The sequence below is a fragment of the Callithrix jacchus genome, chromosome 12 (assembly GCF_049354715.1).
Source record: "Callithrix jacchus isolate 240 chromosome 12, calJac240_pri, whole genome shotgun sequence".
Lineage (NCBI taxonomy): Eukaryota > Metazoa > Chordata > Mammalia > Primates > Cebidae > Callithrix > Callithrix jacchus.
The window spans coordinates 41745569-41771120 of record NC_133513.1 but is presented as its reverse complement, the minus strand read 5'-3'; the positions used below and the strand labels follow the sequence as shown (position 1 = coordinate 41771120).

General features: G+C 39.0%; 2 pseudogenes across 1 annotated transcript in view; both read left to right on the top strand.

Moving 5' to 3' along the window:
• The window catches only part of LOC144578641 (wings apart-like protein homolog), a 49789-nt pseudogene that overhangs the window by 1706 nt on the left and 22531 nt on the right, over positions 1-25552 (top strand). The window contains exons 2-4 of the transcript XR_013524836.1: positions 9394-9740; positions 10229-10341; positions 10663-10786. The product of XR_013524836.1 is annotated as a wings apart-like protein homolog (transcript). The remainder of the gene's footprint in view (positions 1-9393; positions 9741-10228; positions 10342-10662; positions 10787-25552) is intronic.
• LOC144578640 (UDP-glucose 6-dehydrogenase pseudogene) lies at positions 22064-23660 on the top strand (annotated as a pseudogene).

Below are 25552 nucleotides of genomic sequence, written 5' to 3'. Positions count from 1 at the left end.
AGTGACTTCACTTATTTACAAACCACTCCTCTCATTGACCGAAACACAAAGAAACCCTCCAAGGAATAAAATTCTTGAACCTTTTATGACAGCATTTGTTATAGATTTAAAAGAAATAGTTTTGCACATCAAGAATGTGCCAAAACTTGGGATAAAACAAATAGATCCAGCAGTCCTCATTGATCCTAGATAAATGAAACTTATGTTAGGACAAAATGATTTGTACTTGAATGTTTATAGTATCTTTATTCTAGTCACAGAATACCTTAAAATAACCCAAATGACCTTCAAGGGGTCAGTATTAAAACTATGTATGTCAATAACCTGGAATACTACCCGGACAAAAAAAGGAATGAATTGTAGATATACACAACAATGTTGGTGGATCTCAAACGCTTTATGCTGAATGAAAGACTGACCCAAAAGATGACGTTATAGAAAAGGCGAAATCATAGGGGGAGAAAATAAATCAGTGGAGATTGGAGGAGGGGGCGGCTGTAAAAAGGCATGGGGATTTTTATGTCCATGGGATCTATAGTGATGCCTTCTTTCTCATTTCTGATATGAGGAATATGTCCTCTCCTTTTTTTCTTAGTTTGGAGAGAGGCTTATTGGTTTGATGGATCTTTTCAAAGAACAAGCTTTTAGTTGAATTGATTTTCTCTATTTCCTGTTTTCAGTTTTATTGCTTTCTGCAGAATTTTTTTGTTATTTATATTGTTTTGCTTACTTGGATTTAATTGACTCTCCTTTTTCTAGTTCTCTGAGGGAGACGCTTAAATGGTTGATTTTAGAACGTTCTTCTTTTCTGACATATACATTCAATGCTATAAATATTCCTCTATGCACTGCTTTTTGTGCATCCTACAGTTTGGTAAGCGTGTTTTTATTTGATTTGGTCGAAACACTTTTTAAATACCTCTTGAGATTTCTTCTTTGAACAATGCATTTATAAGTGTGGTGTTTGATTTCTAATAATTTGAATATTTTTCTATCTTTCCAATCTTTATTTTAATTCTATTGTAGTCTGAGGGCAGACATGGTATGATCCTATTCTTTTTATTTTAAAAATGTATCTTATGGTCTAGATTTCTGACTATCTTGGAGAATGTTCTATGTGAGGTTTAGAAAAATTTGTATTCCACTGTTGGATGAAATAACCTTTAGATGTCAATTATATCCCATTGATGAGAGATTTCATCTTCAGGATTCAACTGTTTCCTTACTGATTTTCTGACTGTTGGATCTGTCCATTTGTGATAGACTGGTTTTGAAGTCTCCAACGATAACAGTGAATTCATCTATTTCTCCTTGCAGTACTATCAGTTTTGCTTCATGAATTTTAACATCATGTGCCATGTGCATAAGGATCGCTATGGGTTCCTGGGAAATTGAACCCTTTGTCATTATGTACTGCCCTTCTTTATCCCCAACAAATTTCCTTGCTCTGAGGTCTGATCTGTCTGAAAATACTATGGCTAATCACACTTTCTTAGGATTACTGTTAACTTGGTATGTTTTTCATCCATCCCTTTGCTTTTAATCTGTATGTGTCTCTATATCGATGATGGAAATGCAGAATGGTAATATAAAATGGGAATGCAAAAATATACCATTCTAGCACACACTAATCACAAGCGAGTTTCTCATAGACACCCTATAGATGGGTCTTGTTTTTGATCAACTCTACTAGCAATCTCTATCTTTTAATTGGGGTACTTAAAGCACTGCCGTTTAAAGTAATTATTGATATAAGCAGGTTAACACCGATCACATTGTTACTGTGTTCTATTTGTTGCCCTTATTCTGCATTCCTAATTTCGTCTTCTGTATTTTTGGGCCTGTTGCGGTTTAGTTCAGTACTTTATATAATTCCATTTTCTCTTCTTTTCTTAGCATATCAACTATATATTTATTTTTTAGCGTCTGTCCTAGAGTTTGCAATATATATTTACAACCAGTTCAATTTCACTTTCAAATAACACCATATTGTTCCATAGGTAGTGCAAATATCCTATAACAACCAAATAATATTAATTACTCCCTCCAATTCCTTGTATCATTGCTGTCATTTATTTCACTGACACAGAAGCATTTATATTATATAATGTATAATTGAATACATTGCTGCTATTATGACTTTGAACAAACTTTTATCTGTTATATCAATTAAGATTCAAAAAATAACTCTTTTAAAAGCTTTCTTTGTTTGTTTTTCCATACTTTCTTTCTTGGTGCACATCCAAATTTAAGACCTGTATCATTTTCCTTCTCCCTGAAGAACTTATTTTAACATTTCTTGTAAGGCAGCAAATTCTCTCAGTATCTGTTTGTCTGAGAAAGTTTTTTATTTCTCCTTCACTTTTGAAGGATAATGTTGCAGGGTACAGAATTTATGAATGTGGATCTAGAGAACTTGCTGACAAGAGATCTGCCTTGTGAGAAATGTTCAGATAAGTTCTTCAGAGAGAAGGAAAATGACATAGGTCATAAATTTGGATATGCACTGAGAGAGAAACAACATGGAAAAATAAATAAAGGAATTTTTTTAAAGGTTCATTTTTTGACTCTTAATTGATGTAACAAATAACAGTTTGTTCAAAATCATCACAGCAACAATATATTCTAGGCTGGCATTTTTATGCTTTTTCTCTTCACACTTAAAATACGTCACTCCTGAATCTTCTTGCTTGCGTGGTTTCTGGGGAGGATCACACGTAGTTTTTGTCTTTGCTCCTCTATAGGTAAGTTCCCTTTTCACTCCCCATCCCAAACTTCTTTCAAGATGCTTTTTACTTACCTTCAATTTTCTCCTGTTGGAATATTAAATGCCCAGGTGTCATTTGTTTGTTTGTTTGATTGTTTGCATTTATACCCCTTGGTGTTCTCTGAGCTTCCTGGATCTGTGGTTTGGTATCTGATATTAGCTGGGAAAAGTTTTCAGTCATTAGCACTTCAAATATTTCTTCTGTTTCCTTCTTGCTTCTTTTTCTAGTAATCTCATTATGCATATGTTATCTTTTTGCAGTGGCCTCACCATTCTTTGATATTCTCTTCTTCCCCCGCCCCGTTATTTTTTTCTCTTTGTTTTCAGTTATGGAACATCTATTGCCATCTCCTCGACCTCAAAGATTCTTTCTTCAGCTGTGTCTAGATTACTGTTGAGCCACACACAAGGATTCTTCATTTCTGGTACAGTATTTTCGATCTCCAACACTTCTTATTTTTTTCTTAGAATGTTCACCTCTCTGTTTGAATTACCCATTTCTGTACATTCTCTACTTTTTTAATTAGTGCATTTAACACATTGGTCATAGCTCTTTTAAATTCACAGTCTAAGATTTATGACATTCATGGTATATCTGGATCTGATACGCATTCTTGCTCTGTCTTCAAATTATGTGGATTTTTTGTCCTTTTTGTAGGCCTTATAATTTTTTATTGAAAGGTAGACACGATGCACTGGGTAAAAGTAATTTGATAAAGAAGTCTTAAGTGATGTAATGGTACCATGTAGTGGGAGGGGACCTTCCTACAGTCCTGTAATTAAGTCTCTGTCTTTTAGTGAGCCTGGTCTATAAAAGTCACAAGTGCCCTTCCGTTGTTTTGGTTTTTGAATTTTTTCATCCCCTTAGGTAATGAAGCTAGTGTTGGATATTTTCCTTTCACCCAGTGAGTTAGACTCATAAAATTTCAGTAGGTTGGCTCTGGTAAAATAATTTCTCTTGAGAATAGGCCTTCATAAGCAGAAGATAATGTATATTTTATAATGGTTCCTTTACCCTTTCTTGTACCAGAGGTATGAGAGTTTTCTCTGACACTCACTTTGAGAACCTGGAATAGCTCCTGGAGGTAGAACTTCCAAAAGTAGGGGGGGCCTCCCCATTCCCGGATCCCTCTTGAGTTTTTACCTCTCAGGCGTGTCCACACTGAGCCTCTAGCAATTCATCAATTAAAATTTAGACTTTCCCTCCCTGGTACTTGTTTCTAAGAAGGTTTCAGCTTGAGAGTTTCCACTCCACTCCAGTTAGTCATGAAATATCTGCCTGTGACTCTCTCCGATTTTCAGAGCAGTGGTTCACCTGTGATCTCATTTCTCCAATGGATCTAAAAAGAGTTGTTGGTTTTTCAGTTTGTATGTCTTTTCCACTTGTTAGAATGAAGAAGCCACTTCTAAGCTTCTTACGTGCTGGACCAGGAGAGGGAAGCCAATAATTGCCATTTTTCTCCACACACCTCTCTCTGTTAAAGAGTCGGGGTCTGGAATCAGTTGTATGTTCTTGGCAATTATTTATTGAGATTTTTCTGGCCTCCCACAAACATTTGTACCCAGGCAAAAGATGAAATGTGAGCTCTGCCATGCTGATAATAAAGCAGAGCAAACAGTGTGTGTAAAGAGCACACTCTTCCCAGTTCCTGACCCTCTTCTGCCCCAACCTATCTGCACTTTCTGTTCTTCTGACCTGGAACTCTCTTACTTGGTTATTTGCATACCTCGCTATTCTTACTTTATGTAGGCATCTGCTCGAATATCAGTTCCTCAAAGAAGTCAGTCTTGCTAAATGATCAGAGTGCTGTCTATCTCTTTAACCTATTTTATTTGCTTTATGTTATAATATGTGTTTTTATGTTTGTGTGTATATAATAGAGCCAAACACATATGTACATATGTGTTTATTTTATATTCACATACAATTATTTACCTCCCATATTAATAACACAGTAATAATCCATTTTTTTTGGTGCTTACTGTGGTCCAATGCCAGATGTTTATCTTTTATATATGAAGAAACTGAGGTTCAGAGAGACTAAGTCATTTGCTTAAGTTCCAGAAACTGGTATCTAACAGAACCAGGGTTTAAACTCAAGTGCATGTGACTCCCTAAGTCATCAAGGAACACACAGTCTCCATGATGTGTGGCCCAATGAAAGAACATTCACATTTATATATTATTTATATGTGTGTGTGTATATATGCACACATACATGCATATACCAATTATGTATGTATATATTATGATATATGTGTTATATCCATGTATTTATATATCATGTTTATTAATATCTATGACATGTATATAATATGCATTATGGCATATGCTTCTTTATTGTATGTCTCTCACTGAAATGTAAGTTCTCTGATAGTATGAGCTTTCCCTGGTTAACTGCTCTGTCCCCAGGACCTAGAGGACAAGAAACAGTCTGCAGATTGTTCTTATGGCTCTTCTAATATTCTGATAGTTTTTCAGGTGTTCCCCATAATTCTTTTTTTTTTTTTTGCTGGGGGGTAGTGAGTGCTGGGGTGGGGTGCTATTTTTTTTTTTTGAGGGAAAAAGAGAAAAAGAAGGGGAAAAAAAGAAAAAGAGGGAAAAAGGAATATTACTTCATTCCTAAAATGGGTTTCAATAATGGCCGATCAATATTTTAAGTGTTTAAAGTGGTTAATGCATATTTTATGTGTTTAAAATGGAGACCTCTATTGTGTTTATTTGTTCTGGCTCTGAGTTCAAGTCCTGGATATTGTTATCAATTTGTTGTCTCATTGAATCTAAATCTTATTATGTGTCTTATGTATCTGGGTGTTAAGATCTCTTATTGTTGCATTAATCCTTTTACCCTTGCATCCTTGTAGCTCTGAAATCTATTTTATTAAGTGTGAGAATTGCAACTCCTGCTTTTTATTTATTTATTTTTGCTCTCCATTTGGTTGGTGAGTTTTTTTCCATCCCCTTGTTTTGAGTCTTTGTATATCTTTAGATATATAGTTAGATTTTGTGGATAATGTATATTTTGTGTGTTTAAAATGGAGAGCTCTATTGAGTTTATTTGTTCTGGATCTTAGTTCCAGTCCCGGATATCGTTATCAATTTTCTGTCTCGTTGAATCTAAATCTCATTATGGGTCTTATGTATCTGGGTGTTAAGATCTCTTCTTATTACATTAATCCTTTTACCCTTGTATCCTTGTAGCTTTCACATTGTCAAATGTGAAAATTGCAACTCCTGCTTTTTATTTATTTATTTTTGCTCTCCATTTGGTTGCTATGTTTTTTTTTTTTCCAACGCTTTATTTTGAGTCTATGTATATCTTTGGATATACCGTTAGATTTTGTCTGTATCTTTTGATTGGGAGATTTGGTCGATTTAAATTTAGGGTTGCTGCCATTTGATATTAACTGGCTATTTTGTCCTTTCGTTGATAAAAATTCTTCTTTATGTTAATGCTCTTTACTTTTTGGTGTATTTTTAGAAAGGGTCATACTGGTTGTTCCTTTCTGTGTATAATGCTTCTTTTAGAAGTTCTTGTAAAGCAGGCCTGGTGGTAATAAAATCTCTGAGTGCTTGCTTGTTCCTAAAAGATTTTATTTTTCCTTCAAATGTAAAGCTTAAATTGGCAGGATATGAAATTCTGGGCTGAAAGTTCTGCTGATTAAGTATATTGAATATTGGCCCCCACTCTCTTCTAGCTTGTAGGGTTTCCGTTGAGAGATCTGCTGTAAGCCTAATAGGCTTACCTTTATGGGTAACTTGATCTTTCTCTCTGGCTGCCCTTAATATTTTCTCCTTCGTTTCGATCTTGGTGAATCTAACAATTATGTGCCTTGGGGTTGGTCTCCTTGAGGAATATCTTTGTGGTGTTCTCTGTATTGCCTGGGGTTGAATAGTGCCCTGCTTTGCTAAATTAGGAAAATTTTCCTGGATAATGTCCTGGAGAGTATTTTCCAGCTTGAATTGATTCTCTCCGTCACATTCAGGTACACCAATCAAGCGTATATTAGGTCTTTTCACATAGTCCCATATTGCTTGGAGACTTTGCTCATTCCTTTTTATCCTTTTTTCTCTATTCTTGTCTTGTTTTGTTTCATTAAGTTGATCTTCGACCTCTGATACCCTTTCTTCTGCTTGATCCATTCGGCTGTTTAAGCTTGTACATATTTCACTAAGTTCTCGTGTTTTATTTTTCAACTCCATAAGTTCATTTGTATTCCTCTCTATATTGTCTATTCTTTTCAACATTTCATCTAACCTTTTTTCCAAGTTCTTAGTTTCTTTACATTGGGTTAGAACAAGTTCCTTTAACTCCCAGAAGTTTCTTATCATCCACCTTTTAAAGCCTACTTCAGATAATGGAACACAGTCCTTTTCCATCAGGGCTTGTTCCGTTACTGATGAGTCCTTTTCCATCAGGGCTTGTTCGGTTGCTGATGAGTCCTTTTCCATCAGGGCTTGTTCCGTTGCTGATGGGTTCTGATTTTGAGTATACTCGGCCTTCTTAGGCTGTTTTTTTCCCTTCATTGTAGATGAACCGCCTTTCTAATTAGGTTTCTGAGTCGACGTCCGACTTATTGATTCCCAGTGCTGGGATCCGAGCAACCCACTGTGGCAGCCTAAATAGCAGCGGTAAGACTGATGGTGCTCTTCTGCCTGGGAATCTCTGGTCTGGCTTCCCTCTTGAGTCCGCAACAAGTGGCTCTGACTTCCCGGAGCTCCAAACTCCGGTCAGTAGGGGAAGCAGTCCCGTTGGCTCTGCATGAAGAGCTGCTGCACCGAGTCGCCAGCAAAACCGCTGCGGCGGCCACAAGAGTCGCACTGGCGACCCGTGGGGCTCCTCCACTAGGAATCGGCTGATCGGTGAGTGACGAAAATTCGTCTAAAAGTGTGGCGTCGTCTCGTTCTCTGGGCTTTCACTGGGAGCTACAATCCTGAGCTGTTAGTAGTCGGCCATCTTGGATCGATCTCCCCATAATTCTTTTAGGCCTTTGTACAAATATCTGTTGAGTAAATGAATGCATTTGTGAGTGAATATAACCATCAATAATGGATAAATTAAAATGAAGTTTTGAAAATTACAGTGGTCTAGATGATATGGAAGCTTCAGGAACAGACAAAAATGCGACTTGGCATGTAACAAGGCTATGTTGGCATTTCTTTCTTCCCAATGATATTAACATTTACCTTATTGACCCTCAGTTTGCAAATGGGGTGTTCAGGTGATGAACTGGAGTAGAGGCATACATTCATTCATGAAGAAGCCTTACTTTTGAGGGAAATGTTTACAGGACAGAAGGGGAAGGGAGCATTATTACAACGCAAGACAACTCCCAGACTTGTTCAGAGGCCAGCTTAAAATTCTCCCAGATTAGTTGCTGTTTTAGACTATATGGATAGATCTCCAATAGCTATAATTAAGGTTTTTCTTCTCAAGAAGAAAAAAGTGATCAATGACATTTTCTAAGTTTTATTTTAATTGTGTGGCAAAATACATCTCTCAAATGCTGTCTTTTGTGAGGACTTCAATAGAGGACTTAATGAGGGTTTGAAAACATGCAGACAGTAATCCCATCTCTACTAAAAATACAAAAAATTAGCCAGGTGTGGTGGCACACACCTGTAGTCCCAGCTACTTGAAAGGCTGAGGCAGGAGAATTGCTTGAACCTGGGAGGTGGAGGTTGCAGCAAGCCAAAATAGTGCCACTGCACTCCAGCCTGAGTGATTGAGAGAGACTCCATCTCAAAAAAAAAAAAAAAAGTAACTGTTTCCAAATTCTCAAGAGCTTCCAGAGAAGTCAAATGTAGTAGATATGTGATTACTGCCTAAGGGCTGACATCAACTGAAGACCTATTTATGAGATCTCTCTATATAAACACATACACAACCATACATATATGACCATACATGCATATGCATACATATTGCACATGTGTGTGTGTGTGTGCGCATGCGTGCACACACACACACACATTATACATTTCTCTCCTTGGGTTTCAGGGCATTAAAGAATACTGTTAACTTGTGCTTTCAGGTAACCATCATTGGCCTTCAAATCTTTACTGGGCCCTTCCATCAGAAAGCCACAGTCATGATGTGTGTGTGTGGTAACTTACTGCAGCAACAATAGGAAGTAAATGAGTATAGGAGCCCAGCATTCCTCTTCCCTTGACTTCCCCAGAACCATCTGAGGTGCCTGTGATCATGCCAAGAATAGGTTAAAAGGTCACAGACCACCCAGCCACACACAGGAGAGTCTAATTATTGGCTTCCTCTTAGACTCTAACTTTCAAACCTTTGGTCAAAGATTTGACTTCAGCCCACCAAAATCATGTCTATAGCCAGATATTTGGCCTTTGCAACTCCAAAGCTCAGGATTGACACAGGTGGTGAAGGTGGAATTCTTGGGGAAGCGGCAGGAAGCGGGAGTCTTAGTAAACACCACAATGTACTTTATCTTCATAAGGCAGGAAGACATTTTATACACTACAGTGAGATATTTGCCTAATCAGGGCAACCCAGTTCACACTCAATGTGTAAGTAAGCAGGAAGAGAGGGTTAATTTGTTGATCCTGGTTTTACAGCTAGTAAATAGCATAACAGAGACTCTCTTTTTTTCCCTAGCCTTTATTTTCTTCTTCAAACCAGGAATTTGGAGCCCCTTCTGGATCTTGTACAATCTGGAATTTAACATCTGCCACCTATGACGAGCCCTGGACCAGAACCCAGATGACCGCCATCAAGGCAGCCTCCTTCACATTGTCCCAGCCACTGCTAGTTACAGGCAGAGTGAAGTTAAGCCCTTACTGAGGCTTAGGAGGTCTTCTCTGATGCACCTGGCCTTTGGTCTCACTGGGCAAAGTTGGTCTCCCATAAACATCCTATTCCCTGTCCCCACACAGCATCCAGCACTAGGCCCTGGCACATTGCAAGACTCATGTGTTCTCCTCTCCTCTGCTTATGGTCTCCAGGTAGCTGTGCTTTTTTTTTTAATGCATTAAATCACAAGTGTCCTCTCTGGCTGAACTTCTCTGATAGCCTTTGTACAGAATGAGGGTACTCTTGTTTGTCTCCAGAGTTTCCACCTGAAGCCCTATCTCACTCCTCTCTGATTGGTTATTTTCCTTCTTCCTGCAACAGACAGAATCCGGATCTCACTAAATCTGTACTTTATTCCTTAAGCATCTGGCACAGTGCCCAGTACATAAAGGTCACTGATAAATGTTTTTTCAAAGAGTGATGAATATATATACATAATAAAGTAGAATGTTATTATTGATAGAAAATTAATTCTGGAATCTCCAAACAGCACCATCCAGCCCAGGGTGAGATAATGCCTGGGAGAATAACTTGGAGGATAAATTCTAGCCTGACCCTTTGGAAATGGAGTGCTGCGGTGACTTTTTTCTTCTTAGTTTTTACATTTCATTTCAGTAACTGCATTCCATTTCCCCCACAGTGGAGCTGTACGTCTCGTAGAGCACATCCACATAGAGTGAGTGTGTTGGGAGACTATGCCGGGAAATGAAGATAAACATCAATTTACTTGAGTCTAAAAATAAAAGTTTAATGGTAAGATAAATCAGTAATATCAATCTTGCCCTGCATTTAAAGGTAGATGAATGGATGAGTCTAAGCAGTGATACTCAAAAAACATTCAACAGAATCAGGGAAAGCAGAAGAATAATTTTGACCAGTACTTGGTTAAGGTGGGGGTGGGAGGGGAAGGCTGAACAAGGAAATACAGTTCAGAAGTGCTTTTTTTCTTTTTTCCTTCCATCTGATTTTTCACCACAAGCTTGGCTTAAAGTCTGCATGACTCAAGAAACTCATATTCTAAGTCTTGTTGCTTCAGCCTCCTATGTTAGTGATTATATGTCTTAATCCCCACAGTCTGAAATTGTAAAGGTCAAGAGGTCTTGGAGGAGGATGTGAGTTGAGGGGATAATCGCAAGCTGCCTGAAGTTTCTATCCTTGACCGTAGAAAAGCAAGCCCTACAAATGTGTTTGCCTTAAGGTAAGTGTTTGTTTAAAACTTCACCAAGAGAAATCTGGTTTCCCTTATTCTCCACATGTGTTCTTATTTTCTCAATCCTCATTTATGTAACCAATTTCTTGACTACGCCGGCCATCTTCCTCACTTTAGTACTGCTGACAGAGTGTGGCCAAGAGGTCCCCCTTCCCTCTTCCTGACCCTCTACCTTGTGTTAGAAAGCATTAACTCTTAAGCATACTTGTCTGTGAGAATTTACTTTAACATCTCCCAGGAATATAGAGAAGTTGTTAATATCCAGATTGAGGGCTGACTGTAGGAATACACGTCCAGAAAGAAGATGAGAAGGGTGAAAAAAACTTCTAGCAAGAACATAGTTGAAATGATGATTCGGAAAAGTTGTCATTTGCTGGTGAGAAAAATAGAGGTAGGATTTGATAGATTGGGTTGAAACATACCTGGATTTAAGTACCTGTTGTTTCTAGGTAAGGTTTTTATCATGGAGCAATTCTTGGTGCTTTCATCAATGAAATGTCATCTGGTTTCTGATTTCTGGCTACAGTTTCCCTACATGCCATTATTTGTATCTGTCATATTTGTGCTGATAGATTGTGTCCTCTGCTTGCCTTGCTTATGGTTGGATTTCTACCTTTTTATTCAGCTGCTGCCTGTCTTCCCTGCTTGTAAGCATTCATTGTCTATATAGTTAGCCTGACTATATATAGGTTTTCCGCTTGCAGGATGGGTGGTGTTTTACCTGGGATGTTGGTCGTCTTGTTTTGCCTTGAAGACTGCTGCTGGGTCATTGATGAAACTAACCATAACGTCAGTCTCAGTTTCAATTCTCAAATATTTATACCTTTACTTTCTTTCTTTTTGTTGTTGTTGAGACTGGGTTTCACTCCTCTCACCCAGGCTGGAGTGCAATGGTGCGATCATGTCTCACTGTAGCCTCAACTTCTTGGGCTCAAGTGATTCTCCTGCTTCAGTGTCTCGAGTAGCTGGGACTACAGGTGCACGCCACTGCACCCAGCTAATTTTTTGTAGAGATGAGATTTCACCGTTTTTCCCAGGCTAGTCTCAGGCTCCTGAGCTCTAGCCATCTGCTGGTGTTGGCTTCCCAAGTGGTGGGATTACAAGCATTAGCCGTGGTGCCCAGCTTGTACCTTTACTTTTATCATTCCCCTATGGTTTAAAACTATGCCCCTCTGGCACCATCTTTTGTCTAACTCTTTAAGGAACATTCTGGACTTAATTTTTTCTTCCCATCTGTCCTTCGATATGACACTGGATAATGGGCATCTGGGCAATTAAAATTTATCAGTATAAATCATGGTTAATATTTAGTTGTTTTAGAATGTTATAATTATATAAACCTGCATTTTAAAGTTGGGTATAGCTTTATAGTTTGATAAACTTATTTTTTTGTTTTATAAAATGAGTTTATATAGGTTGTCAACTTACTAGCAAAATCTTACACTTGAAGACTTTAAAGGGCAGGTGCTCCTACATCTCACCCAGAAACAATGTTTCTTTCACACAATATCTTCCTTTAGCAGTTAGAACCCAGTCTCATGAAATAGCATATATCTGTCAGAACAGTTTTACCCAGTGTTACCTTTGTTCTATGTTTGGGGACTCACTGACCATCTTGAGATCCAGTCATCATGTGGTATTGTGAGATCCACTATATTCTCAAGTACTAGAAACCTGAGATCTTAATTGATACAAAGCCTGAAAAAAGACTGTAGCAGTTGGCTTGGTGGTGAGAGAAACTGGCAAAAGTGTGGAAGTTAATAGCTGCCGCCATTCATTTACAGCTCCTGGGTCAGTGATCCAGAGTTGTTGAAGCTAAGAAGCTTCTGGCTGGGCCTGGGTATGGAAGAGAGGGAGTTAGTTTTAGTTGGCCTTTTTCCATTATTGTTTTTATTTAGTGTTTATTACATGATTTTCACTGTGCTAGGGATACAAAAAGGAATAAGAAGGGTATCTTAAAAAGGCAGAATTGTTTTTCCTACTGGAATTTTGAGAACTCTTAGCATTTCCTCAATGTGTTTGTTCCAAACCAGAAGCATTTATCTTCCTTATATATCTTCCTTATTTGATTTTCCTAAGTCAAAAACACTTAGGAAAATGTAATTTATTTTCTCTCTGCGATCCAATTCTTGTGCTTTTTTTTTTTCTTTAATACTTTATTCTGGAAGGATTTTAATATGGAATGAAAATACTATTCTTTTTTTTTTTGGATGTAGAGTTTTGCTCTGTTGCCCAGCTAGAGGGCAGTGGTGCAATCTTGGCTCACTGTAGAGTCTCTGCCTCTTGGGTTCAAGTGATTCTACTGCCTCAGCTTCCTGAGTAGCTGAGACTGTAGGCAGGTGCCACCATATTCTAGGGCTAATTTTTGTATTTTTAGTAGAGATGGAGTTTTATCCTGTTGGCCAGGCTGGTATTGAACTCCTGATGATCTCAAGTGAGCCACCTGCCTTCCTCCCAAAGTGCTGGGATTACAGGTGTAAACCACCACACCCAGCCTAATCTTATTTTCTTTAGTATAGGTGCCTTTAAAGTTTGAAAGTTCAGAGAATTTTACTCATTTCCCAGGAAATGAGGCTTGAAATGAGACAATGTGGCCATAGGTTATCAAGAGCTGGAAGGCACTGGCATCCATTTGACAGTTGGTGGGGTGGGGGATGGTCAGAGAGAGAGAAAGTGTAAGTATGCACACACATGTGTGCCTTTGTGTATGTTAGGGTGTTTAGGAATTTCGCTTGTTTTTCCATTTTGTACTACAATCACATATTGCTTAACAGGGATACGTTCTGAGAACTGTATCATTAGGCAGTTTCATTGTTGTGCAAATAGTGTACTTACACAATGCTAGATAAGCTAGCCTACACTCACCTAAGCTATATGGGGTAGCCTGTTGCTCCTGGCATGTTGCCGTACTGAATGTTGTAGGCAGTTGTAACCCAATGGTAAGTATTTGTGTATCTAAACATGAAAAAGGTACAGTAAAAATACGTATAAAAATGATATTCTTAATATAGAACACTTAACTGTGAATGGAGCTTGCAGGATTGCAAGTTGCTGTGGGGAGTCAGTGAGTGTGAAAGCCTAGGACACTACTGTAGACTTCATAAACACTGTACACATATGCTGCACTAAAGTTATAAGATGATAAGTTTATTCAATGATACTTAGCCTCAGCTTACTGTAATGGCTTTTTTGTTTTGCTTTCCTTTTTTGCTTTTTGTTTGGAGACAGTCTGTCACCCAGGTTGGAGTACAGTGGTGTGATCACTGCTCATTGCAGCCTCAACCTCCTGGGTTCAATTGATCCTCCCACCTTAGTCTCCCTAATAGCTAGGACTACAGGTGGACAACATCACACCCTGCTCATTTTTGTATTTCTTGTAGAGATGGGGTTTCACCATGCTGTCCAGGCTGGTCTCAAACTCCAGGGTTCAAGTCATCCTCCCCACTTGGCCTCCCAAAGTGCTGGGATTACAGACATGAGCCACTGTGGCCAGCCAGCTTACTGTAACTTTTTAACTTTATAAACATTTAATTTCTTTAAAACTTTTTGGATATTGTTACAACATTTAGCTTAAACACACTGTACTATGTACAAAAATATTTTCATTCTTTATATCTTTACTGTAAGCTTTTTTCTATTTTAAAAATTATTTTAAATTTTACTTTAAAAACTTCTTTGTTGCCTGGGCATGGTGGCTCTCATGCCTGTAATCCCAGCACTTTGGGAGGTCGAGGCGGGTGGATCACCTGAGGTCAGGAGTTTGAAACCAGTCTGGCCAACATGGTGAAACTCCATCGCCACTAAAAATACAAAAATTAGCTGGGCATGGTGGCAGGAGCTGAAATCATGCCACTGTATTCCAGCCTGGACAACAGAGCAAGACTGTCTCAAAAAAAAAAAAAAAAAATTCCAGCCTTCCCAGGGTCAAAGTTATCATTCTCACTGTCTTCCATCTCCATATTTTGCCCCACTGCAAGGTGTTCAAGGGCAATAACATGAATGGAGCTGTCATCTCCTGTGATGTCAGCCTTCTTCTGGAATAACTCCTGAAGGAGACCTGTCTAAAGCTGTTTTACAATGAACTTTTTTTCCTTTTACATGTAGAAGGAGTATAGTCTAAAATGGTTAAAAATACAGTGTAGTAACTATATTATTGTTACTAGTCATTGTCAAGTGTTACATACTGTACTTAATTCTATATGCTATCTCTTATAACACTGGCAGCTCAGTAGGTTTGTTTATGAAAGCACCACCACAAACACTCACATAATGCATAGTGCTAAGATGTCACAAAGCAACAGGAATTTTTCAGCTCCCTTAAAATTTTATGGGACCACCGTTGTATATGAAGTTTGTAATCGACCAAAATCTTGTTATGTGGTGCATGACTCTATAAAGTACATTATTATTAACTGTAGTCGCCATGCTATAAGTCAGATCTTCAGAACCTAATCATTTTATAGTGGGAAGTTTCTACCCTTTGACCCAAATCCCATTTCCCCACCTGCCAGCCCTGGCAAACACCTTTCTACTCTTCGTTCCTACGAATTTGACTTCCTTAGTGAATACCTACTTTTTCCCCAATGGTTTATAATCTATTACTGTACTAAATTCTTTTATTTGAGACCAAGGTTTACTCTTGTTGCCCAGGCTGGAGTGCAATGGTGCGATCTTGGTTTACCACAAGCTCTGCCTCCTGGGTTCAAGCAGTTCTCCTGCCTCAGCCTCCCAAGTAGCTGGGATTATAGGCATGTGCCACCATGCCCGGCTAATTTTGTACTTTTAGTAGAGACAGGGTTTCTCCATGTTGGTCAGGCTGGTCTCAAACTCCTGACCTCAGGTGATCTGCCTGCCTCCCAAATTGCTGGGATTTACAGGCACGAGCCCCCACGCCTGGCTTACTGTACTTAATTCTTTTGGGCCTAAATTGGTCCTCAGTTGGCTAGTAGAGCCTCATCAAGCTGGCTGTTTTATTCTTCTGCCATGTCCCCATCATTCTATGAAAACTTCTTTCTTCCTGGTGTAACACAGATCTTTGTTACCTGCTCAGCTGTAGCCTTGGGATCAGGCCTATTCTCTGAGGAGTGATCATTCTCTTTAGTGGAGAATGGTATTGGAGACTATGATAATGGGCCCTAGGTGTGCTCTTTGCTTCTTGGCCCTTTTAGCAAACAGACATAGGAAACATGCATGTATACGTATATTACATACGTGTATGTATATTCACATACATTCACATTTAAATATATCTTTCCATATATATGTGGGTTCATGCCTATGCACATAAATCTAGAAATCATGAATTCACACTGATATCTACAGTATCAATGCATCCTCTCAGGATTTCTTTCCTTCTGTCTTTTTCACAGTGAGAACCCAGGGTTCTTTCTTGCCTTCTGTCTTTTTCACAGTGAACAACAGCAACACACTCAACCTTTAATAATATATCTAAATAGGTACAGAATTGCTTTGCCCATTCCACTACAATAAGTAACTCTACAACAATTTTTAGGAATTGTTTGGCAGTTCTGCACCTGCCCTACTCCACCCTGCCACGATTGAGGGTATAAAGTCAAATGTGTTCACAAATTACTTGGGATTATTTCTGCTTTGCCTGCCTGCCTCGCAGTTGGTCAGTGAGATGGGTGATTTGTCTGTCTTCTCTCCACGGTATTTGCTGTCCATGTGAAATATGAGTAGGTTTCTTTGTTCTGGTTTGCTTTAGCAAACTTAAAGGTAGTGTTTTCCCTTTCCATTCTTACTTTTTTTTTGTAAATATGTACAACATTATAAAAGACAAAACTAAATAAAAAGGTAAGTTTAATGAGGTCTTCATCTGAGAGCTGTTCCAGTCTGTCATCCACCCTTGCAGGGAACCAATTTTAGTGTTTTCTGCTTTTTTTTCTTTTTTTCTATTTTATATAAAAATAAGCAGACTTTAAAATTTTTCAGCTAGGTGTAGTGGCTCAGCCTATAATCCCAGCACTTTGGGAGGCTAAGGTGGGCAGATCACCTGAGGTTGGGAGTTCGAGACCAGCCTGACCAACATGGAGGAATCCTGTCTCTACTAAACTACAAAATTAGCTGGGTGTGGTGGCACATGCCTGTAATCCCAGCTTACTCAGCAGACTGAGACAGAAGAATCACATGAACCTAGGAGGTAGAGGTTGCAGTGAGCCAAAATTACACCATTGCACTCCAGCCTGGGCAACGAGTGAAATTCTGACTTAAAAAAAAAAAAAAAAGCAGGGGGGTGGGGCAGGCACAGTGGCTAATATCTGTAGTCCCAGCACTTTGGGAGGCCGAGGTGGGCAAATCATGAAGTCAGGAGATCGAGACCATTCTGGCTAACATGGTGAAACCCCATCTCTCTACTGAAAGTAGAAAAAATTAGCCGCACGTGGTGGCACACGCCTGTAGTCCCAGCTACTTGAGAGGCTGAGGCAGGAGAATCACTTGAACCTGGGAAGCAGAGGTTTCAGTGAGCTGAGATCGCACCCCTGCACTCTAGTCTGGGTGACAAAGCGAGACACTGTCTCAAGAAAAATAAAATTTAATTAAAAAATTTTTTTTTCTTACATAAAAAGTAACATCTATTGTGTTCTTTTGCACTGTTTCGCCTTTAAAATTGAATAATATTTCTTGGAAGTCACTTTGTATCAGTTCATATAGCTCTTTCTTAGTATATATTTTTATAATTCTAAAAAGCTGGTTTTAGATTTTATTTTCTCCTTTAGTTTCTGTCTTCCTCCATTCTCTTACACCTTGACTGATTATATCTTTTAAGTTGTTTCTTTTTACTGTTATGTGTGCATAGTTTATGCACATCCAGTATTGCCAAAATTTTATACTTTCAGCATGTCCTATTATTATTTGCTTGTAATCTCAACTTTACTGTTGTTCAAAGGTGGTGTCCTAGGATTTGGTTCAGATGTTGTAAAAGAAATCCCAAATTAGTTTTTAATAGATGGCTTATTTTTCTCTGGCTTACCAGACTCTGGTTGTTTATCTCTGGACAGTTTTCAAATTGCTGCAGTGTAGGGGACCCAGGCATCTCTTGTGTGGTAGTGTTCTGCCATTTCTAGGCTCTTGACTAAGATAGAACTGGAAGGGGAGGCAATGAACCTTCCCTAGAAGCCAGGACCCAGAAGGGATACCTCACCTCTCTTCACATGTCATTGACTAGAGCTTAGTTACATGCCCACACAAGCATTAAGATGTTGAAAAATCTATGTGAGCATGTGTCCAGCTAAATGTTCTTAAAGGAAGGGTAGAATGGATATTCCCTAATCACAGGTGTTGTCTCAAGATACTTACAGCTTCTGGGTTTTTTAAAATAACTTTTATGTAATAAAAGTTATATCTTTTATTGTATAAAACTGTGGCTACCAGTTATACTTTTGAAGTTATACTCAGGGTAGTGGTGTGCATTGTTCTTCATGAAGAAAGGAGCTGACAGTTTCTTCATAAAAATGGCAGCTGTCAGCCAGGCGCGGTGGCTCACGCCTGTAATCCCAGCATCCGCTGAGGCGGGTGGATCACGAGGTCAAGAGATTGAGACCATCCTGGTCAATGTGGTGAAACCCCATCTCTACTAAAAATACAAAAATTAGCTGGGCATGGTGGCACATGCCTGTAGTCCCAGCTACTTGGGAGGCTGAGGCAGGAGAATTGCTTGAACCCAGGAGGCGGAGGTTGTGGTGAGCCAAGATCACACCATTGCACTCCAGCCTGAGTAACAAGAGGGAAACTCCATCTCAAAAAAAAAATGACAGCTGTCTTTTTAAAAGTTGTTACTACCTGTAGTAGGTAATTGATTCAGGCAGAGAAGGACTTTGCAGCTTTATTTCTTCCCGTTAGCTGTGGATTAGATTCTCCACGCAGTGTTGCATATTGCCTATTACAGTTTCTGGTTCTTGATAGTACAGATGCTGTTGGCTTTAATTTAGGAAATTCTCTAGTCTTCCTTCAAATAATTCAATACTCTGAATATTTAACATGTGTTACATTTTTTATAGTTTAAGACAATTTGAGATTATGTTATTATGCTTAAAAGGGAGTTGTAAAGAGCTAAAAGATTCTTTGTAAGACTTTCCTCTCCTGCATCTGATTTAAATTGTGTTTTATAAAAGTCTTTTAAATAATTTTTTTCTTTTTGAGCTGGAGTTTTGCTCTGTAGCCCAGTCTGGGGTGCAGCGGCACGATCTCTGCTCACTGCAGCCTCCGCCTCCTGAGTCCCAGTTCAAGCAATTCTCCCACCTCAGCCTCCCGAGTAGCTGAGATTGAAGGCATATGCCAGCATGCCCAGCTACATTTTGTATTTTTAGGAGAGACAGGGTTTCACCACGTCAGCCAGGCTGGTCTTGAACTCTTGACCTAGTGATCTGCCTGCCTCAGCCTCTCAAAGTGCTGGGATAACAGCCACTACGCCCTGCCTCTTTGATGAAATTTTTAAAAATCCAAATAGAGATTGTTTTGTTTTGTTCTTTCCCCTTTTGAATTTCCCCTAAAGTACTGTGCACACATCCACATGCAGTTATTTGTGCAGTATTTCTTCAGCGTTCATTTAGTTGTACTTCATGCTGATTGAATTACTGGTGTTATCCTTCGGTGGGTAAGGCTGGATGAATTTTAATCAGCTTACTTGTTTTGTCTTCATGTAGCAAAAAGTTTTTAAAATGTATAAATAAATTTGCTCTTATTGTTTATGAAGTATTTATGGCTTAAAAAATTCCTTTCTTCCCCCTTTTATGAGCAGCCCAGTGGGGGATAACATCATGTTGTTACTTCCTTTTAGCTTTTCAGTAAGGAATGCTTCCTTTCCTCTGGTGGTTTTTTTTTTTTTCTCTGAGATGGAGTATCACTCTGTCACCCAGGCTGAGTACAGTGGTGCAGTCTTGACTCACTGCCACCTCCATCTCCTGGACTCAAGCAGTTCTTCTTCCTCAGCCTTCCCGGGGTAGCTGGGATTCCAGACGTGTGCCACCAGGCCTGGCTAATTTTTTGGTATTTTTAGTAGAGACAGGGTTTTACCATGGTGGCCAGTCTGATCTCCTGACCTCAAGTGATCTGCCACCCTCGGCCTCTCAAAGTGCTGGGATTACAGGCATGAGACACCATGCCTAGCCTTTTCTTCTGGTTTATAGTTGTGATTCAGCAATTCAATCTTTTAACCACAACCTTGGTGGTGTTATAAAAACGAATTTTTATCCATTGTTTTTATGGAAGCTATATTATCTCTCATGGAGAAATGCCCCTTCAGTTTATCACTGAAATATTTTTTTCCTTAGCTTTAATGGAATGTCACTTTTGAGGTTTTTCTTGCTTATCATGCCTCAGAGCACTTAATACAAAAGAATAATATATTTAAGATTACCAGTATTGAAGTATGCTAAAATGGTTCTGAATATTTAGAATGTTATTTTTACAAACTTTTTGCTTATTTTGTTATAAGTATTTTGCTTATTAATTTGTATAGCAAACATAATCCACCCTTTTTTGTGGAGACAGAATCTTGCTCTGTCACCCAGGCTGGAGTGCTGTGGTATGATCTTGGCTCACTGCAGCCTTTACCTCCTGGACTCAGGAGGTGATCCTCCCACCTCAGCCTCTAGAGTAGCTGGGACCACAGGCATGTGCCACCAAGCCCAGCTAATTTTTCTATTTTTTGTAGAGACAGAGTTTCACCATGTTAGACAGGCTGTTTCAAACTCTGGGCTCAAGCCATCTGTCTGCCTTGGCCTCCCAAAGTGCTGGGACTATGGGTGAGAGCCACTACGCCTAGTAAATTTTTTTTTTAACACAGAAAAAAAAAGTTTAGGAGTCTGGTTTATTTGCTGTATCTGCTTTTCTTCTCTTTTTTTTTCTTTCTTTTTTTTTTGAGATGGAATTTCATACTTGTTGCCCAGGCTGGAGTGCAATGGCACGATCTCTGTTCACTGCAACTTCTGCCTCCCTGGTTCAAACAGTTCTCCTGCCTCAGCCTCCTGAGTAGCTGGGATTACAGATGCCCACCACCACACCCCATTAACTTTAAAAATATTTTTATTAGAGATGGGGTTTCACAATGTTGGCCAGGCTGGATTTGAACTCCTGACCTCACGTGATCCACCTGCCTTGGCCTCCGAGAATGCTAGGATTACAATCGTGAGCCACTTTTTTGTCACCCAGGCCGAAGTGCAGTGGCACAATCTTGGCTTACTGCAACCTCTGCCTTCTGGGTTCAAGCAATTCTCCTGCCTCAGCCTCTCAAGTAGCTGGCATTACAGGCACCCGCCACCATGACTGGCCAAGTTTATGTATTTAGTAGAGATGGTTTAACCATGTTGGTCAGGCTAGTCTCTGACTCCTGACCTCAAGTGATCCACCTGCCTCAGCCTCCCAAAACGCTGGGATTATAGTCATGAGCCACTGTGCCTGGCCCTGTATCTGCTTTTCAAACCAGAATAAAATTAACAAGATTAAAGACAAGCCTGATGATGCAATCAGAGTGATGCTGTTATCATTTAGCTAGGTTGCTAAATGGTAAGGGTGATTTTTGATTTTCCATGGAAAGTTGATTGCTGTATGCTATTTTTACATGCACACACACAATCACTTTCATTGAGTGAAGTTAGTATGTGACATACCACTGTTGTGCGGTTCACATACACAATTCACTCATGAGCATGTGGAATTATTGTACTGTTGTGGAATGATGTAAAAAGCTCAGTCAGTGTTCCTTTTTCTCTTTCCCTGTTTCTTCCACTCTCTGCCATGTGTGTATATTAGCCATATACAGATATTACTTATTTTCATTTTTAGTTAGAGGGATGTGTCTCCAGTATCCCTCCACCCTTAATAAATCCTATATTAGTCTTGTAATTGAAATAAAAGTCAAGAAAAAGTTCTTAATGGACTTCTTCCCTTTATATTGCTTATTAGTATTAAAATGGTAACACATCATCAAAAGCTTTAAATTTAATAGTGTTACTAAATCACCTTGTTCAACAGCATAACCAAATGTTCCTTTAATATGACCTTTTAATATAAGCTATTCAGTGATATACCATTATGCTTCAAGGAGTTTTGAGATGAGTTACCTATTATCCTAGACCCATCAGTTATCCTATTTGTTTATCATATTCTTTATTAGGTAGTTAAGCTATATATTTGTTTTCTTACAAATGTATTAGATTTAAACTGAGCAGCACATCATTACATAACAATTATTATCGAGGTGCTGTCCGAATGATCGGGATAGGAGCGGTCCCCGCGCTTGCTGCTGTACAACCATGTTTGAAATTAAGAAGATCTGTTGCATTGGTGCAGGCTATGTTGGAGGACCCACATGTAGTGTCATTGCTCATATGTGTCCTGAAATCAGGGTAACGGTTGTTGATGTCAATGAATCAAGAATCCATGCGTGGAATTCTCCTACACTTCCTATTTATGAGCCAGGACTAAAAGAAGTAGTAGAATCCTGTCGAGGAAAAAATCTATTTTTTTCTACCAATATTGATGATGCCATCAAAGAAGCTGATCTTGTATTTATTTCTGTGAATACTCCAACAAAAACCTATGGAATGGGTAAAGGCCGGGCAGCAGATCTGAAGTATATTGAAGCTTGTGCTAGACGCATTGTGCAAAACTCAAATGGGTACAAAATTGTCACTGAGAAAAGCACGGTTCCAGTGCAGGCAGCAGAAAGTATTCGTCGCATATTTGATGCAAACACAAAACCCAACTTGAATTTACAGGTGCTGTCCAACCCTGAGTTTCTGGCAGAGGGAACGGCCATCAGGGACCTAAAGAACCCAGAAAGAGTACTAATTGGAGGGGATGAAACTCCAGAGGGCCAGAGAGCTGTGCAGGCCCTTTGTGCTGTATATGAGCACTGGGTTCCCAGAGAAAAGATCCTCACCACTAATACTTGGTCTTCAGAGCTTTCCAAACTGGCAGCAAATGCTTTTCTTGCCCAGAGAATAAGCAGCATTAACTCCATAAGTGCTCTGTGTGAAGCCACAGGAGCTGATGTAGAAGAGGTAGCAACAGCCATTGGAATGGACCAGAGAATTGGAAACAAGTTTCTAAAAGCCAGTGTTGGGTTTGGTGGGAGCTGCTTCCAAAAGGATGTTCTGAATTTGGTTTATCTCTGTGAGGCTCTCAATTTGCCAGAAGTTGCTCGTTATTGGTAGCAGGTCATAGACATGAATGACTACCAGAGGAGGAGGTTTGCTTCCCGGATCATAGATAGTCTGTTTAATACAGTAACTGGTAAGAAGATAGCTATTTTGGGGTTTGCATTCAAAAAGGACACTGGTGATACAAGAGAATCTTCAAGTATATATATTAGCAAATATTTGATGGATGAAGGTGCACACCTCCATATATACAATCCAAAAGTACCTAGGGAACAAATAGTTGTGGATCTTTCTCATCCACGTGTTTCAGAGGATGACCAAGTGTCCCGGCTTGTGACTATTTCCAAGGATCTATATGAAGCATGTGATGGTGCCCATGCTGTTGTTATTTGCACTGAGTGGGACATGTTTAAGGAATTGGATTATGAACGTATTCATAAAAAAATGCTGAAGCCAGCCTTTATCTTTGATGGACGGCGTGCCCTGGATGGGCTCCACAATGAACTACAGACCATTGGCTTCCAGACTGAAACAATTGGCAAAAAGGTGTCTTCCAAGAGAATTCCATATGCTCCTTCTGGTGAAATTCCAAAGTTTAGTCTTCAGGATCCACCTAACAAGAAACCTAAAGTGTAGACATTGCCATTTTTATTTGTGATTTTTTTGGTACTTCAGGATAGCAAATATCTATCTGATATTAAATGGTAAATGAACCAAGTGTTTTTAAGGAAACAAAATTATTTTTTAATCATCAGATTTATACTAGCTATATGGGTATTTGCATATCTGGTAACTGAATCTAGAATTTTTTTTACATATTTTTATAATACTGTTAGCTCAGTTATTGGATGAGTGAAAGATAATCATGTTGGTTTTAATAGTGTCAATTTTTGTAATAAAAATTAAACTTCAAACACTTTATAAATTGTCCATAGGCAGCACTTCAATATCACATTATAAGGGGAAGGACAGTCTTCATTTTTTCTGGTTATTGGTTTGCTTGTCATTAAATATGTACTTTGAATCCATGAAAATGCTAAGCTAAATAGCCTTTACATGTATGGTCTGGTTAAAGTTCCTTTGATCCTTTTGTTTTAATGAAATGTGTCACTGATTTTTTAGCTCAAAAATTAACATCGCTGTTAATCACCCCAAATATGGTTAAAAGGTGGGATTTTTGTTTTGTTTTTTTGAGGTGGAGTCTTCGCTCTGTTGCCCAGGCTGCAGTGCAATGGCACCATCTCGGCTCAATACACCCTCTACCTCCTGGGTTCAAGGAATTCTCCTGCCTCAGTCTCCTGAGTGACTGGGACTGCAGGCACCCGCCACCATGCCCTGCCAATTTTTGTATTTTTAGTAGAGACAGGGTTTCATATTGGCCAGGCTGATCTCAAACTCCTGACCTATGATCCACATGCCTCAGCCTCCCAAAGTGCTGGGATTGCAGGCATGACCCACCATGCCTTGCCAAAAGGTGTTTTTTTTTTAATCATGAAGAGAAAATTAGTAGTATTCTTTCTCTCCCCATTATTTCTTGGTTTTCCTCACTAATCTTTTTTTTAGTCTAAGAGCCAAAAAGATAAATATTTTTTAGATGTCCTCTTGCTTTGTCGCCCATGCTGGAGTGCAGCAGCACGATCTCAGCTCACTGAAACATCCAACTCCCTGGTTCAAGCAATTATCCTGCCTCTACCTTCTGAACAGCTGGGATTACAGGCTCCCACCACCATGCCTGGCTAATTTTTGTATTTTTAATAGAGACGGGGTTTTACTATGTTGGTCAGGCTGGTCTCAAACTCCTGACCTCATGATCTGCCCACCTCAGCCTCCCCAAAGTCCTGGGGTTACAGGCATGAGCCACCGCACTTGGCTGGGCCAAAAATATTTATCTTGGTTCTGCATTTTATTTTCTATTCTTAATTGTAATTTTTCCTTTTTTCTTTAAATAAGGAAACCAATATAATCTCATGTATAAACTTAAATATTTTACAAGTTACATATGACATTATTCTAAAATAAGAATTTTTCTTGTTTTCTATCTGCTGTTTTCTTATGTCTCTTGTTGAGTTTTATATTTTCAGTGGTTATTTTTACTTGTGTTTGATCATTATTAAAGTTTATCAGATGTCAAAAAAAAACCAATTATTATCGATAGTATTTAATACTTACAAAGCACATACTCTTTCAGGTATTCCTTACAGTGTTTTAATTTAGAACTTTGAGCCACCCTAGTATTTTGTTAGCTATGGAACTAGGTAACTAGATTATTAACTGTAGTCAATGCTTTTGGTTTATTTTTGTTTCTTTGTTTGTTTGTTTTGTTAGAGATGCGGTTTCACCATGTTGGCCAGGCTAGTCTTGAACTCCTGACCTCAGGTGATCTGCCTGCCTCGGCCTCCCAAAGTGCTGGGATTACAGGCGTGAGCCACCACACCCAGCCATCAATGCTTTTTCTTTTTTTAAATTTCTTTTTGTTTTTTAAATTTTATTGATTTTATTTTTTGTTAGAGACAGGGTCTTGCTTTGTTGCCCAGTCTGGTCCTGAACAACTGGCTTCAAGTGATCTTCCTGCCTAGGACTACAGGTGTGCTGCAGTTACTGGTGTGAGCCACTGCGTCTAGCCTAGTCAGTG